The 15,917-nt window shown below is 43.8% G+C and overlaps 1 protein-coding gene across 9 annotated transcripts in view; it reads right to left on the bottom strand.

Moving 5' to 3' along the window:
* The window catches only part of tiam1a (TIAM Rac1 associated GEF 1a), a 313,320-nt gene that overhangs the window by 37,965 nt on the left and 259,438 nt on the right, over positions 1-15,917 (bottom strand). The window lies entirely within an intron of this gene.

The following is a 15,917-nucleotide window of genomic DNA, read 5'->3' as shown; positions in this document are numbered from 1 at the left end:
AGCTGACAGATGTATGTGTTGGGGAGCACTTCGGGTCCAGTGATCACAATAGCATTAGCTTCAATATAATTATGGAGAAGGACAGGACTGGACCTAGAGTTGAGATTTTTGATTGGAGAAAGGCTAACTTTGAGGAGATGCGCAGGGATTTAGAGAGAGTGGAATGGGTCAAGTTGTTTTATGGGAAGGATGTAATAGAGAAATGGAGGTCATTTAAGGGTGAAATTATGAGGGTACAGAATCTTTATGTTCCTGTTCGGTTGAAAGGAAAGGTTAAAGGTTTGAAAGCGCCATGGTTTTCAAGGGATATTAGAAACTTGGTTCAAAAAAAGAGGGATGTCTACAATAGATATAGGCAGCATGGAGTAAAGGAATTGCTCGAGGAATATAAAGAATGTAAAAGGAAACTTAAGAAAGAGATTAGAAAAGCTAAAAGAAGTTACGAGTTTGGTTTGGCAAATAAGGTGGAAGTAAATCCGAAAGGCTTCTACAGTTATATTAAAAGCAAGAGGATAGTGAGGGATAAAATTGGTCCCTTAGAGAATCAGGGTGGTCAGCTATGTGTGGAGCCGAGGGAGATGGGAGAGATTTTGAACGATTTCTTCTCTTCGGTATTCACTAAGGAGAAGGATATTGAATGGTGTAAGGTGTGGGAAACAAGTAAGGAAGTTATGGAACCTATGACAATTAAAGAGGTGGAAGTACTGGCACTTTTAAGAAATTTAAAAGTGGATAAATCTCCGGGTCCTGACCGGATATTCCCCAGGACCTTGAGGGAAGTTTGTGTAGAGATAGCAGGAGCTCTGACGGAGATCTTTCAGATGTCATTAGAAACAGGGATTGTGCCGGAGGATTGGCGTATTGCTCATGTGGTTCCATTGTTTAAAAAGGGTTCTAGAAGTAAGCCTGGCAATTATAGACCTGTCAGTTTGACATCAGTGGTGGGTAAATTAATGGAAAGTATTCTTAGAGATAGTATTTATAATTATCTGGATAGACAGGATCTGATTAGGAGTAGCCAGCATGGATTTGTGCGTGGAAGGTCATGTTTGACAAACCTTATTGAATTTTTTGAAGTAGTTACGAGGAATGTTGACGAGGGTAAGGCAGTGGATGTAGTCTATATGGACTTCAGCAAGGCCTTTGACAAAGTTCCACATGGAAGGTTAGTTAAGAAGGTTCAGTCGTTAGGTATTAATGCTGGAGTAATAAAATGGATTCAACAGTGGCTAGATGGGAGATGCCAGAGAGTAGTGGTGGATAATTGTTTATCGGGATGGAGGCCGGTGACTAGCGGGGTGCCTCAGGGATCTGTTTTGGGCCCAATGTTGTTTGTAATATACATAAATGATCTGGATGATGGGGTGGTAAATTGGATTAGTAAGTATGCTGATGATACTAAGGTAGGAGGTGTTGTGGATAATGAGGTGGGTTTTCAAAGCTTGCAGGGAGATTTATGCCGGTTAGAAGAATGGGCTGAACGTTGGCAGATGGAGTTTAATGCTGAGAAGTGTGAGGTTCTACATTTTGGCAGGAATAATCCAAATAGAACATACAGGGTAAATGGTAGGGCATTGAGGAATGCAGTGGAACAGAGAGATCTAGGAATAACAGTGCATAGTTCCCTGAAGGTGGAGTCTCATGTAGATAGGGTGGTGAAGAAGGCTTTTGGAACGCTGGCCTTTATAAATCAGAGCATTGAGTACAGAAGTTGGGATGTAATGTTAAAATTGTACAAGGCATTGGTAAGGCCAAATTTGGAGTATTGTGTACAGTTCTGGTCACCGAATTATAGGAAAGATATCAATAAATTAGAGAGAGTGCAGAGACGATTTACTAGGATGTTACCTGGGTTTCAGCACTTAAGTTACAGAGAAAGGTTGAACAAGTTAGGTCTCTATTCATTGGAGCGTAGAAGGTTGAGGGGGGATTTGATCGAGGTATTTAAAATGTTGAGAGGGATAGATAGAGTTGACGTGAATAGGCTGTTTCCATTGAGAGTAGGGGAGATTCAAACGAGAGGACATGATTTGAGAGTTAGGGGGCAAAAGTTTAAGGGAAACACGAGGGGGTATTTCTTTACTCAGAGAGTGATAGCTGTGTGGAATGAGCTTCCTGTAGAAGTAGTAGAGGCCAGTTCAGTTGTGTCATTTAAGGTAAAATTGGATAGGTATATGGATAGGAAAGGAGTGGAGGGTTATGGGCTGAGTGCGGGTAGGTGGGACTAGGTGAGATTAAGAGTTCGGCACGGACTAGGAGGGCCGGAATGGCCTGTTTCCGTGCTGTGATTGTTATATGGTTATATGGTAGTCTTCATGTCTCCTGGATCTCATTTTTATCTTCATTGCTCACTTGCTCTTTTCTATATTTAATCATCCACTGTTATATTCACATCATCACTGTTTCTTTGATTCATGCAAGCTCCCATATTTGAGCCGCCATCTGATTAGTCGGAAGAAAAAGTTTGTACTTGAGCAGTCCAATGAAAAATCACAGATGAGCACCAGGACTTTGTGAAGTATCAAAATAGATTATGGGTTTTGCACCATAGTTTAGAGCATTATAACCTCTTCCTCATTACAGCATTCAAATAAATATTCATTTTCCTAACCAAACAAATGCCAACAGATTAGCACATAACCATTTAGAGTCATCAAGAAGGACTAGATGGAAAGATCACATAGGCTGAAGGTGGTCTACTTGTTGTGAAACACTAACTGATCCAATGCAGTAAAGCAACTGTTTCTCTTTCCTGTGACTCCTAACACTGAGACAACAATAGCAGCAATATTGAGTGAATATTGTTATTAATAGTCTCTTTCAGTCACATACTATTCAACAGGGAACCATCTCTTCACTTATCTATTATTGGTCAGCAAATATCCTGGAATCACTATGAGTAGAAAAATAGATAGATAGATACTTTATTCATCCCCATGGGGAAATTCAACATTTTTTCCAATGTCCCATACACTTATTGTAGCAATAAGACCTCCATCCTGTTTCCTTGTAGCCAGCGGTAGGCAATAAATGGAGTCTTGCTGGCATCATCTAGGTTTCTTCAACAATTAAAATATAATTCTTGTCTTGAGTAAACTATATTCCAGTGAAAAATGCTCTGCACTAGGCATACTGATGAAGAATGACACTTAAGCAAGTTTCTGTATGTTTATTGCAGAAATATTGAAATATACTTCATCAAGAACTACCATCTTTTGCAGACAATGGCTATTCAGTCTTCTAACATAATCTACAATTGCCCGATTACTCCAGAGTCCCAAAATGAAAATAATCTACAACATCAAGAAATTTACAGGGGAGATCTTTAATTTGCTATTTATTGCAATGTCAAGTTCTTAATTGAAAATGAAGTATGCTAAACATATCCTGAGAATAAAGAAATACAGACGAAAATACCATTAGAGCATGAAATTATATCTTAATACTATAAAAATGCTATTAGGCATTGTACACAATATTAGACATTTCTACCCTGGGAAAAGGGATCTGGATACCTATTCTATCTACACCTTCAATAATTTTGTGCACTTCTATCAAGTTGCCCCTCAATCTCCATTGTTGCAGAGAAAAAACATTCCAAGTTTGTCCAACCCCTCCTTATAGTTAATGCACTCCAATCCAGATAACATGCTCGTTATCCACTCTGCGCCCTCTGTATAAATTCCACATTCTTCCTCTAGTGTGGCAACCAGAACTGCACACAATGTTCCAAATGTAGCCTAACCCCAAGATGTATACAGCTGCAGCATACTTGTCAGCTGTCTAATTGAAAGCCTTGACTGATGAAGGCTAACATGCAGAATACCACCTTTACCGCACTACCCAAAAATGTCACTACTTTTGGTAGGGTTATATGCTTGCATCCCAAAATCACTCAGTACATCAATGCTCCAAAGGTTCCTGCAATTTGTTGTGTAGTTTCCAGTTGCACTTGACCTCACAAATTTCAGCAGTTCCTTTTCCAGATTACACTTCATTTATTATTTCTTGTTCAAATTTCTGACGAAAATATAATGTATCCTTCATACTGTATACTTTGATAAAATTCCATACTGTCCAAAACTCCAACGAATTTTGTATCATCTCCAAACTTACTAATCAGACCACCTACATTTTCATCCAAATTATTAAAATACAAAAACTGCACATACTTTCCTTTTAGTAGCTTACTGTTCTTCTCTCAGGACTCTCTCCAGAGGAGCTATATCTGGCTTCACAAAGCTGCTTCTGCGTAAGTTTTATGGAACTCACAGCAACACATCAATTTTGACAAAAAAACTTTGATTTTGTAATTATTGTATAACTAATGGGATGACTAGAAACTCCTTCAGTAGATTTGGCTTGTGCTGACAATAATGTTCCCATGACCTTGTCATATTGTTTCATAAAACTTGCAACAAATGTTTGTCAGATTTTAGATACTACAGGACCTACTGCCTATAAGCCACAATATTGACTCCCTACCCCTCTCTCAAACCCCTCCAGCAGTTGGCCCAATATTACTTTTCCTCTAACAACTCCCATTCACTCATTGGCCAGATAACCTAGTTTACTGTTTACCCCCATGCTAACTTCCACCCCATCCCTGCAGTTTAGCAGTGACATCCGCACTTCCACCCCATCCCTGCAGCTTAATAAGCTTCAGTTGTCTCTTTCCCACTTCCACGGTCTTTGAAATTTTAACTCCTCTTCCAACAGATGCGCCTAACCTGCTGAGTATTTCCTTCAACTTCTGTTTACATTTTAGATTTCCATCATCTGCTTTTTGTTTTATTTTCATTTGATTATCAACAGTCAAGAAGTGTGTTTCATTAACTGCAGTGGACTGGGAGAACAAATGTGCAACTTGTAAAATCACTACACTACATAGAGAGGCCATATATTTCCTACAGAGCTTGTAATTATGTTGTCACATACTTTCATTTGGTGCTTTAGACTCAATGAGGGTCCCAATTGTCGCAATATATTGCTCTAGGGAACCATCATGACCTTTCTACCATTTAAATTGGACTGGGGAGCAATTGTAGCTAAATCTCTAGCAGGAACTCATTTAACTAAACCACCATTAAAATAGTTTGGTGGCTGTAATAACAAAAGCAATTTTGTCTTCTAGACGTTTGAAAATTGGTCATGCATAATACATATGCTCAGAGCATATTAGAGTTCAAGGGCCTTAAAAGAAGCCTTTAAAAAGCAGGCAGTGAACTGAAGGAAATGCCAAAAGAGCAAAAAAGTAATAAGCTTTGTTCCACAAATTGGGATTCATACGCAAAAGTTTTAAGAAAAGTTAATTCTCAGATCATTGTTGAAATTCAAGCATTCACAACCTCTTCAAAATGCTAATAAAGCCAAGAACATTTCTCATCAAGAGACCTCTGTGCAATCATGGCCAAAAGCAAAACAGAATTATATTTCGACGGGTTTACACATGGATAAACGTAGTACAATCAAAATGCGGTGGCAGTTGAATGGAGCAAAAGTGAATACCTGTAGAAAAACATGCACAGTCATCTGATACATGTTACAACACAGGATGTAACTTAATTGTAGATCAGTAATATATTGAAATTACAGTAAGACCAAATGTTAATTGGATAAAAAATTGAGGGAAATAACAGAGTTTAAGATAAACTTGCACACTCACGGGCTGGTGGTCTGGCAATATGACTAACAAGATTTGCAGCCTGTGAAAGAGATCATTTAAACATCAGCTAGGGGACAAAGGGGAAACCGGGGAGACAAATGTTAACAATGAGTAGAATATGGTCATGGACAGTCTGACTCTCAGATATTGAATCTGAAAGGAGTGCCCTGGTCAGTAACAGATGTCTTGGATTGACCGCTAAGACAGAGGCTACATTCAGAATGGAATGATCTGATCAGTATTGAGAAGATGAAAATTATAATCATCAGCAGAATGACCACTGGGCTGTGAGTGCATGGGGTTAAGCTCATAATTAAGAAGTAGGGTAATTTGAGCCAACCATTAGGTTAATGATATTATTCAACTTCTGACCATCACAGAGTAAGGAAGCTTACTTAGTGTGCAGTCAGCTACCAGATCCCCAAGTGGGAGTTTTGTACAACTATGGTAGTTTAATCCCCACACACTGGTAAGCTTCGTGAAGATGCTCCTTCGACACAAGGGCATGCCCATGTTCAAAAGAAGCACCGAAACAAATTTTACAAGTTGTTTTATTATCATAACGTATATATTGTAGTACTGTGGTGACCCACTTTCCTGCGCACTCAAACCGGCTCACAAAATGGCGCACGCTGGCAGAGAGGCCGGCCCCATAAAGGGCGCCAGGCCTTCTTCACCAGCAAGGAGAAAAGCCCGCGCGCGGGAAGGGACTGTGAATATGCGCCCTCTGCAGCATTCCCACCCGGGGAGGGCGGAAACGGGAAGGCTTAAAAGCGAGGCCACGAAGTTTGAATAAATCTTTTACGCAACTGCAACTCACCGTCTGCGTGTCGTTATTCCAGCGCTGTGTGTAACACACCGCTACAATTGGTGACCCCGGCGGCCCAAACAATATTTGGACCGGAGATGAACGACGCCGCATCTGTTTATGCAGTTTCGTTAAAACTGCCAAGCTTCTGGACGCTTCGACCTCACCTGTGGTTCCAACAAGCAGAAGCCCAATTCCACATTCAGCAGATAACCTCGGATTCCACACGTTACTACTACATGGTGAGCTCCCTCGACTAGAAGACAGCCGCCCAGGTTGAGGAGTTCATACAGTCACCCCTGGAGGACGGCAAATACACAGCATTCAAAGCTCTGCTCATAAGGACTTTCAGACTCTCACGGCACGAGCGAGCTGCCCACTTACTACACCTGGATGGTTTGGGAGACAGGCCGCCGTCGGCATTAATGAACGAGATGCTGGCCCTGTCTGAAGGATACAAGCCCTGCCTCATGTTTGAGCAGGTGTTCCTGGAGCAGCTGCCTGAGGACATACTCCTGCTGCTGTCCGACGCAGATTTCAGTGACCCCCGGAAGGTGGCGGCCCAGGCAGATGTGCTGTGGAAAGCCAAGAAAGAGAGTGGGGCGTCCGTCGTACAGATCACCAAGCCACGTGCCCAACAGCAGACCAGACCAGGCCTGGCAGCAGAGCCCACACAACCCAGAGGCAGGAGTGCAGAGGCCAACGAACAATGGTGCTTCTACCACAAGCGGTGGGGCACAGAAGCCCACCGCTGTAGCCCGCCCTGCAAGTTCCTGGGAAACGCCAAGGCCAGCCGCCGCTGATGGCTACGGCGACTGACCATCAGGATAGCCTCCTGTATGTCTGGGACAAACAGTCGGGACACCGCTTTTTGGTCGACACCGGAGCCGAGACCAGCATCTTACCTCCGACGAGTTACGACACCCGTACAGAGAATCGGGACCCACCCTGAAGGCCGCGAACGGCAGCACAATACGGACCTACGGCACCCGTACGGTGCGCCTACAGTTTGGCTCCAGCCGGTTCACGTGGGACTTAACACTGGCCACTGTGGCCCAACCACTCCTGGGGGTGGATTTTTTGCGAGCTCACAGCCTGCTGGTCAACCTGCAAGGGAAGAGACTAGTCCACACCAAGACTTTTCAAACGTTTTCCCTGGGTGAAGCCAAGTTGCCAGCCCCACACCTGGACTCCATCATGCTGTCCAACAACAAATTCACCAGAGTCCTGGCGGATTTCCCATCAGTTCTGGCACCGCAGTTCATGGCAGCCATGTCCAGACATGGAGTACAGCACCACATCCCAACCCAGGGACCACCCCTCCATGCCCGAAGGCTTGAAGGCTTCCCCCAGACAAGCTCCGACTGGCGAAGGAGGAGTTCAAGAGGATGGAGGAATTGGGGATCATACGGCGGTCCGACAGCCCATGGGCCTCCCCCCTGCAAATGGTGCCCAAGGCAACAGGGGACTGGAGACCATGTGGCCGCTACCGCAGGCTGAACGAGGCTACCACACCGGACCGCTACCCTGTGCCGCACATTCAGGACTTTGCAGCAAACCTGCAAGACGCAAGGATCTTTTCCAAGGTAGACCTCGTCCGGGGATACCATCAAATCCCGATGCATCCGGACGACATCCCCAAAACAGCACTCATCACTCTGTTCCGCCTTTTCAAATTCCTCCGAATCCCGTTCGGCCTAAAGAATGCCGCACAGAGGTTCTAGCAGCTCATGGACACGGTGAGACACGACCTGGACTTCGCTTTCATCTATTTGGACAACATCCTCATAGCCAGCAGTAGTCGTCAGAAGCATCTGTCCCACCTCCGTCAACTCTACGCCCGACTGAGTGAATACAGCCTAACAATTAACCCAGCCAAATGCCAGTTCAGACTTGACACCATCAACTTCCTGGGCCACAGGATTACTAAAGACGGGGCAACCCCTCTACCCGCCAAGATAGACGCGGTCCGCCACTTCCCCCGACCCAACACACTCAAAGGCCTGCAGGAATTCGTGGGTATGGTGAATTTCTACCACCACTTCCTCCCCTCAGCAGCCCGAATCACGCGCCCCCTGTTCACCCTGATGTTGGGTAAGGGCAAGGACATTACCTGGGACGAAGAGGCCGCAGCCACTTTCGTTAAAACCAAAGAAGCCTTGGCAAACGCCGCGATGCTAGTGCACCCCAGAACAGACGTCCCTACTGCCCTCACAGTGGATGCATTCAACACAACAGTCAGTGGAGTGCTGGAACAACTCATCGAGGGTCACTGGCAACCCCTGGCATTCTTCAGCAAACACCTACGACCACCCGAACTCAAATACAGTGCTTTCAACCGGGAGCTGTTGGCACTACACCTGGCAATCCGGCATTTCAGGTACTTCTTAGAAGGTAGGCCCTTCACCGCGTTCACGGACCACAAACCGCTTACCTTTACATTCACAAAGGTGTCCGATCCCTGGTCGTCCCGCCAACAGCGCCATCTGTCCTACATCTCCGAATACACAACGGACATCTGGCATGTCTCGGGAAAGGACAACATCATGGCGGACGCACTCTCCAGACCTACCATCCAGGCCCTGTCCTAGGGGGTGGACTATTCAGCGCTGGTGGAGGCGCAGCAGGCAGATGATGAGATCCCTATTTACAGAACTTCAGTCTCCGGTTTGCAGCTCCAAGACTTCCCTGTAGGCCCAGGTGAGAGGACCCTACTCTGTGACGTAGCTACTGGCCAACCCCGCCCCATCGTCCCGGCAGTGGCGAGTTTTCAACTCCATTCACAACTTAGCACACCCCTCCATCAGCACAACAGTTCCGCATAGTCTCCAACAGGTTCGTTTGGCACGGACTCCACAAGCAGGTCAGTGAATGGGCCAAAACGTGCATGCAGTGCCAAACAGCCAAGGTGCAGCGGCACACCAAAGTCCTGCCACAGCAGTTCGAACCCACCCGCAGGCGTTTCAACCACATTCATGTGGATATCGTGGGGCCCCTGCCAGTGTCACGAGGAGTGTGGCACCTCCTAACTATCGTAGACCGGTTCATAAGATGGCCAGAGGCAGTCCCGCTCACCGACACCACCTCCGAATCTTGCGCCCGGGCACTGATTGCAACCTGGGTATCTCGCTTTGGTGTACCGGCCCACATTACCTCCGACAGAGGCGCCCAGTTCACCTCCAGCCTGTGGTCAGCTATGGCCAGCCTTTTGGGAACACAGCTACACCACACAACTGCCTACCACCCACAATCGAATGGACTAGTGGAGCATTTCCACCGTCACCTGAAGTCGGCTCTCATGGCCCGCCTGAAAGGACCTAACTGGGTGGACGAACTTCCCTGGGTCCTGCTCGGAATCCGCACGGCACCCAAAGAGGATCTGCGCACCTCGTCGGCCGAGTTGGTGGACAGCGCACCCCTGGTCATCCCAGGAGAGTTCATACCAGCCCCAAGGGGGCAAGAGGAAGAACCCACAGCAGTCCTGGACAGACTACATGAGAGGCTCGGTAACCTGACCCCCATACCCACTTCACAGCATGGACAGAGCCCGACCTGCGTACCCAAAGACCTGCAGCACTGTAAGTTTGTTTTTGTACGGCGGGGTGGACATCGGGCACCGCTACAGCGGCCCTACGAGGGGCCGTTTAAGGTGATCGGGAACAACGGGTCCACATTCGTGCTGGACATTGGGGGGAAAGTGGAGGTTTTCACAGTGGACTGACTCAAACCGGCCCATGTGGACGTGGCGCAGCCGGTCGGAGCTCAGGCACCACGGCGCAGAGGCCGACCTCCCAAACAGAGGCCGACTCAGACTGTGGACATTGGGGGGTGTATCGCCGGTTCTGGGGGGGTGTTATGTGGTGACCCACTTTCCAGTGCACTCGAACCGGCTCACAAAATGGTGCGCGCCGGCAGAGAGGCCGGCCCCAAAAAGGCCTTCTTCACCAGCATGGGGGAAAGCCCGCGCGTGGGAAGGGACTGTGAATATGCGCCCCCTACAGCATTCCCGCCCGGGGAGGGCGGAAACGGGAAGGCTTAAAAGCGAGGCCGCGAAGTTTGAATAAATCTTTTACGCAACTGCAACTCACCGTCTGCGTGTCGTTATTCCAGCGCTGTGTGTAACACACCGCTACAGTACTGCCTTTAGGATAAACTGGCAAGGTATAAATAATTCCACATGCCAATATTCATAGTCTGTGACATTTGCACATTGGAAATCAGATCAAGTATAAGATACTGGCCGAGGTTTTGGGAAATGGAAGGGTGGGAATGATTAACATCAAGGGTGAGATGGGAGACAAATAAATCAAAGGGTTGCTATCTAATGGAAAGGCAGACAGGGAAAGATAGGAAAGGTATGGGGAAACAGGTGAGTGGAGAAAGAAGATCAGAAGAAATATAGCAGAAGGTGAATAGATGGATAAGAGAAGGGACAGGAGGAGGTGCTGATTGAAGAAGATACTGACAAATAAGATCAAAAGATGGGAAGGAGGAGTTAGCTCTCTCATTTATAATCTAATTGTGAACTTGAAAACAGCAGAGTCCTACACACAGATATAATAAATAACACAGGCAAACCAAAGCTCGTAAAGTTGGGTTTCTCATTAGTTCTAGCAATGGAACTCCAAAGTTTCTTTTTAAATAAAATTCAAAAACTCATTCAACAATACCTCGTTATAAACAATTATTAATAACAGGGCTTAAGTGGTTCAATCAGCTATTTCAACAAAGGGCTTAAGCAATTCAATCAAATATTTTCTCATTCCAATTTATTCACAGCCAAATAAATAAAACAATTACCAAATATAGATAAAATAGTTTTCACATTTGTTGAATTTTATATGGGAGAGTTTCTCCTTTGGCAGCAACGCGGGGTACAACATTGTTTCCACTCAGACTCATGAGCATATCACCAAATGTATAATCTGCTATGAACCAGTGTAGAGGGCAGTTGTTTAAGAATGTATTTTTAAAATAGTTTGGCTTTCGAGGGTATTTTCACATTTAACAGCAGTGTGTAAGCACAAAAACAAGTGTTTATAATATGAAAGTCAATCGCCTAGAAAAAGACCATACTCTTGATGGGAAATCTATAAGAAGTAGTGGATACGGCCCATTCCATCACAGGTAAAACACTGCCCACCATCTGAGCACATTAACAAGGAGTGAAGTCGCAGGCCATCATCATTTGCCCCCGCCATCCAGAACATGCTGTGTTCTCACTGCTGCCATCAGGAAGGAGGTACAGGAGCATTAAGTTCCACAACACCGGGTTCAGGAACAGACAGTACCCATGAACCATCAGGCTTCTGAACCAGAGGGGACAACGTCACTCACCCCAACACTGAACTGATTCCGCAACCTATGGACTCAGTTTTAATTACTCTACAACTCATGTTCTCGATATTCATTACTTATTTATTATTCTTTTTTTTTGTATTTGCACAATTTGTTGTCTTTTCCACATTGGTTGTTTGTCCGTCTCTGTCGTGCACATTTTTTCATAGATCCTATTGTGTTTCTTTGCAATTACTCTGAATGCCACTAAAAAAAGAATCTCAGGGTATATGGCAACTGCAGTATTTGTACTTTGATAATAAATTTACTTTGAACTTTGAAACCCTATTAAAAATAATTGAAATACCTTTAAAAATTGTGCAGAAGGATATGCTCCAGTTTCCTAATAAATTTTTTTAAATGACATTCATGATAACGATTCGCATCCTTGCAGAAATTTACAATGTTGGTTTTTGGCTAACTACATAGGAGAAAAAAGTGCAACCCATCAGAAACTTTAGTAGCTGTTTTCCATTTTATTGCAACATTCTTTGCAATAGTAACATGGGAAACAGAAGTTGAAAAAGCCACTGAATCTGTCTAAATGCAACTCTTTAATATCCCCTACTTGGTGAAAATCAAGTGCCTTTCTTAAAACACCATTTCCCAGGAAGACAATCCAAAATTGATACAGATAGCTTTGCTTGTGCAACAACTTTTAATTGTATCATTTGTGATAATAACAAAATATGTAGCCCAAACTATAACAGCAATCCTCCAAATACATTGCTCATATAAAACTAGTACTGTATTTCACTAGGAAAACAGATATAGAAAGCACAACTGATTTTTTGTTTTGACTTCCCATGAAAAGGAATTGCATTTTCAGAAAGTTCAACCGAAAATTAATTGCACTTCCAGGCACACTACCGCTAATAATCACAAGAGCATTCATCCGTTCTACTCAAGAGACTGAAAGACAAAACCAATTGTCTCTTTCAAAAACACAAATGAAAGTCAAGTTATTAATAGTGCTAGCAAATAACACTTGCTCACCAAAATATCAATGTTCACATTGGGTTCAGCCAGAACCACTCAATTCTAGACTCCTTACAGACCCCATTACTGCTTCAGATCATAAAGATCTAAATTGCAAAGCAGAGACAAGTAACTTCCCCTGACACCAAGACAGAATACATGCAAGCCTGGTCTTGCTGAAACGGAAGAAAAATTAATCGAGCATAGAACTATAATGGTTGCGTTCGTATTTTGTGCTAAGGTAGAAGGCTCTGATTTGGTAAGTAAATCATTTAGTTCCAAGTCAGAAGTGGAGATATATCACAAACATGAGAAAATCTGCAGATGCTGGAATTCCAGAGCAAAATGCACAAAATGCTGGAGGAACTCAGAGGGCCAGGCAGCATCTATGGAAAAGAATAAACGGTCTATGTTTTGGGCTGGAAAAAAAGAGGTCAGAGTAAGAAGTGGGAGTTTGGGAGGCAAAAGTACAAGGTGGTAGATGCTAGATGAAACCAGGAGAAGGTGAGGGGGAGAAGTGAAGAGCTGGGAAGTTGATTGCTGATAAAGATAAAGGGCTAGAGAAGACAGAATCTGATAGGAGAGGATAGAGAGTGGAGATATATGATTAATTCCATAAGAGCTTGAGAAAAAAGGAGTAAAAATAGACCCACTTGCCCCTCGATTCTATTCTGCTATTCGATACAATTATAGTTGGTCCAACCCTTTCCTAAATGCTCTCCAGTTTTTTCAACATCACTGCATTGTTCAAAAGTCTATTAATCCCCATCTGGAATATATTGAAATACCCCACCTCTAAAACTATCTTGGGAAGTGAGTTCCAAAGATTTATTGTTCCTCAGGAAATGAAGAAGTCTATTTGTGAATGCAGCAAGAGCTAATCAATGTTCAGGCAAGAACATAGCAGTTAGCACAACACTATTACGCTCAGGGTGTTCTGGAGTTCAGAGTTCAACTCCAGTGCCGTTCTGTAAGGAGTCTTTGTACATCCTCCCCGTGGAATACTTGTGTTTTCTCTGGGTCCTCTGGTATCTTCCCACAGTCCAAAGATGTACCAGTTAAGTTAACTGGCATGATAAATTGTCCTGTGATTGGGTTAGGGTTAATAGGATTTGTCAGGGTTGCTGGGGTGGTGTAGATCAAAGTGACAACTCTGCACTGTATTGCTAGATTGATAGACAGACAGACAGACAGACAAATAAATAAATAAATAAATAAATAAATAAGGTTTGATATGTGGTAAGGATCACTACGACCTTTAGGTGCTAGATGATGACATCTCCAAGGAAGAAGAATTCAAATACTTCAATGTTGACCAGCAAAATCAATATCATTGAGTTTCACAACAGGGTCACTTACTATAAACTTGACTGACCTAGCCCTCTAAACATTGTGTCTGCAGGAGGAGATCAGAGGTTAAGATATCCTGCAGCAAGTGACTTACTTACTGAACCCCAATGCCTTTCATCATCTATAAGACAAAAGTTAGTATGATAAAGTGGCTTCCTCTTGCCTTAATGACTGCAGCTCTAGCAACCGATAAGAAACTCAACACCATTGACAGCAAGCCATGCACTTGATTGGTACTGTATCTATCATCCAAAACACTGATTTCCTTCAGCACCAGTACGTTAGCTGGAGTGCACAAAACATAATGGCAATTATTCATCAAGGACACTACAACACAACTGCATTTTGCAAATCCATGACTTCTGTCATTAAGGAGGACACAGTTAGGAGTCATATAGGGATACCACCAATAAGTTCTACTGTAATTGGTAGAACTAAATCACCTTTCCTTTAGCATTCCTGAGTTTAAATCTTATTCAAAAGCATTATGAGAATACCTGCATAAGAAGGAGTGCAGCTTTTCAAGATAGATGCCCCCTAACCAAACATATCAATGTAGTTATAAATAAGGTAAAACAGCATGTCACAAATACACTCAAAAACTTCTATGGTTGTACTGTGGAGAGCATTCTGACAGGCTATATCACTGTCTGGTATGGAGGGGCTACTGCACAGGACCGAAAGAAGCTGCAGAAGGTTGTAAATCTACTCAGCTCCATCTTGGGTACTAGCCTACAAAGTACCCAGGACATTGTCAAGGAGCGGTGTCCATTATTAAGGATCTCCAGCACCCAGGGCATGCCCTTTTCTCACTGTTACCAGCAGGTAGGAGGTACAGAAGCCTGAAGGCACACAGTGATTCAGAAACAGCTTCTTCCCCTCTGCCATCTGATTCCTAAATGGACATTGAATCTTTGGACATGTTAGGGTTAATGTTAGGGTTAATTCGAGACTGCCACTACAGGTCAGGAGTGGCTCACGTGATATTAGGAGACAGGAGTACAAGGGAGGGAGGAAGCGAAACTGGGGATTCCGCTACACCGAAACTGCTAGTGTCACGCGATTCAATAAACAAAAGAAACAGGTAACTCGTGAGTGAATGGCATCGGGCCAATAAGGGGGACACAAGTGCCCGATATTACCTAATATGTACAACAAAGTTCGGCCTTACCAAATATGTGTAGCGAGGGGTTGGAATGGGGAAAAGGGGTATAAATAAGAGTAGAATGTAAGGGGAAGGCAGAACGCGCCTTCTCCAGCGACGCCGTGTACTCGCTGTGCCAGTTACGATTCGGCAATAAAGCCACGTTTCACTATAATCAGGTGTTGGTTGTCTCTCTTCCAAACGAACATAGGGCAGAAATTGAAGCCCTACAGACACTACCTCACTTTTTAAAAAATATACAGTATTTCTGATTTTTGCACAGTTTTTTAATCTATTCAATATACATAATTGATTTACCAGTTTATTTATTGTTATTATTTTTATTTTATTTATTATTTTTTCTCTCTGCTAGATTATGTATTGCATTGAACTGCTGCTTCTAAGTTAACAAATTTCACGTCACATGCCGGTGATTCTGATTCTGATATTTTTGTTACTTTACTTTTATCCACCTTTGCTCTTTGCTTCCTCTTATTCCTCACTGTTACATCTCCATTGATACTGCCTCTACCAGTATTTCTCTGTCACTTGCTTCCAAATGATGCACAACAGTAATTACTATGGCATAACTAAGGAGTAATCCTCCTTGCAAACAATTAAGTGTTCACAAGGAT

Source organism: Hemitrygon akajei, chromosome 5 (genome assembly GCF_048418815.1).
Source record: "Hemitrygon akajei chromosome 5, sHemAka1.3, whole genome shotgun sequence".
In the NCBI taxonomy this organism is placed as follows: domain Eukaryota; kingdom Metazoa; phylum Chordata; class Chondrichthyes; order Myliobatiformes; family Dasyatidae; genus Hemitrygon; species Hemitrygon akajei.
The sequence above is the reverse complement of the archived record's forward strand: the minus strand, read 5'-3'. Positions and strand labels throughout refer to the sequence as shown.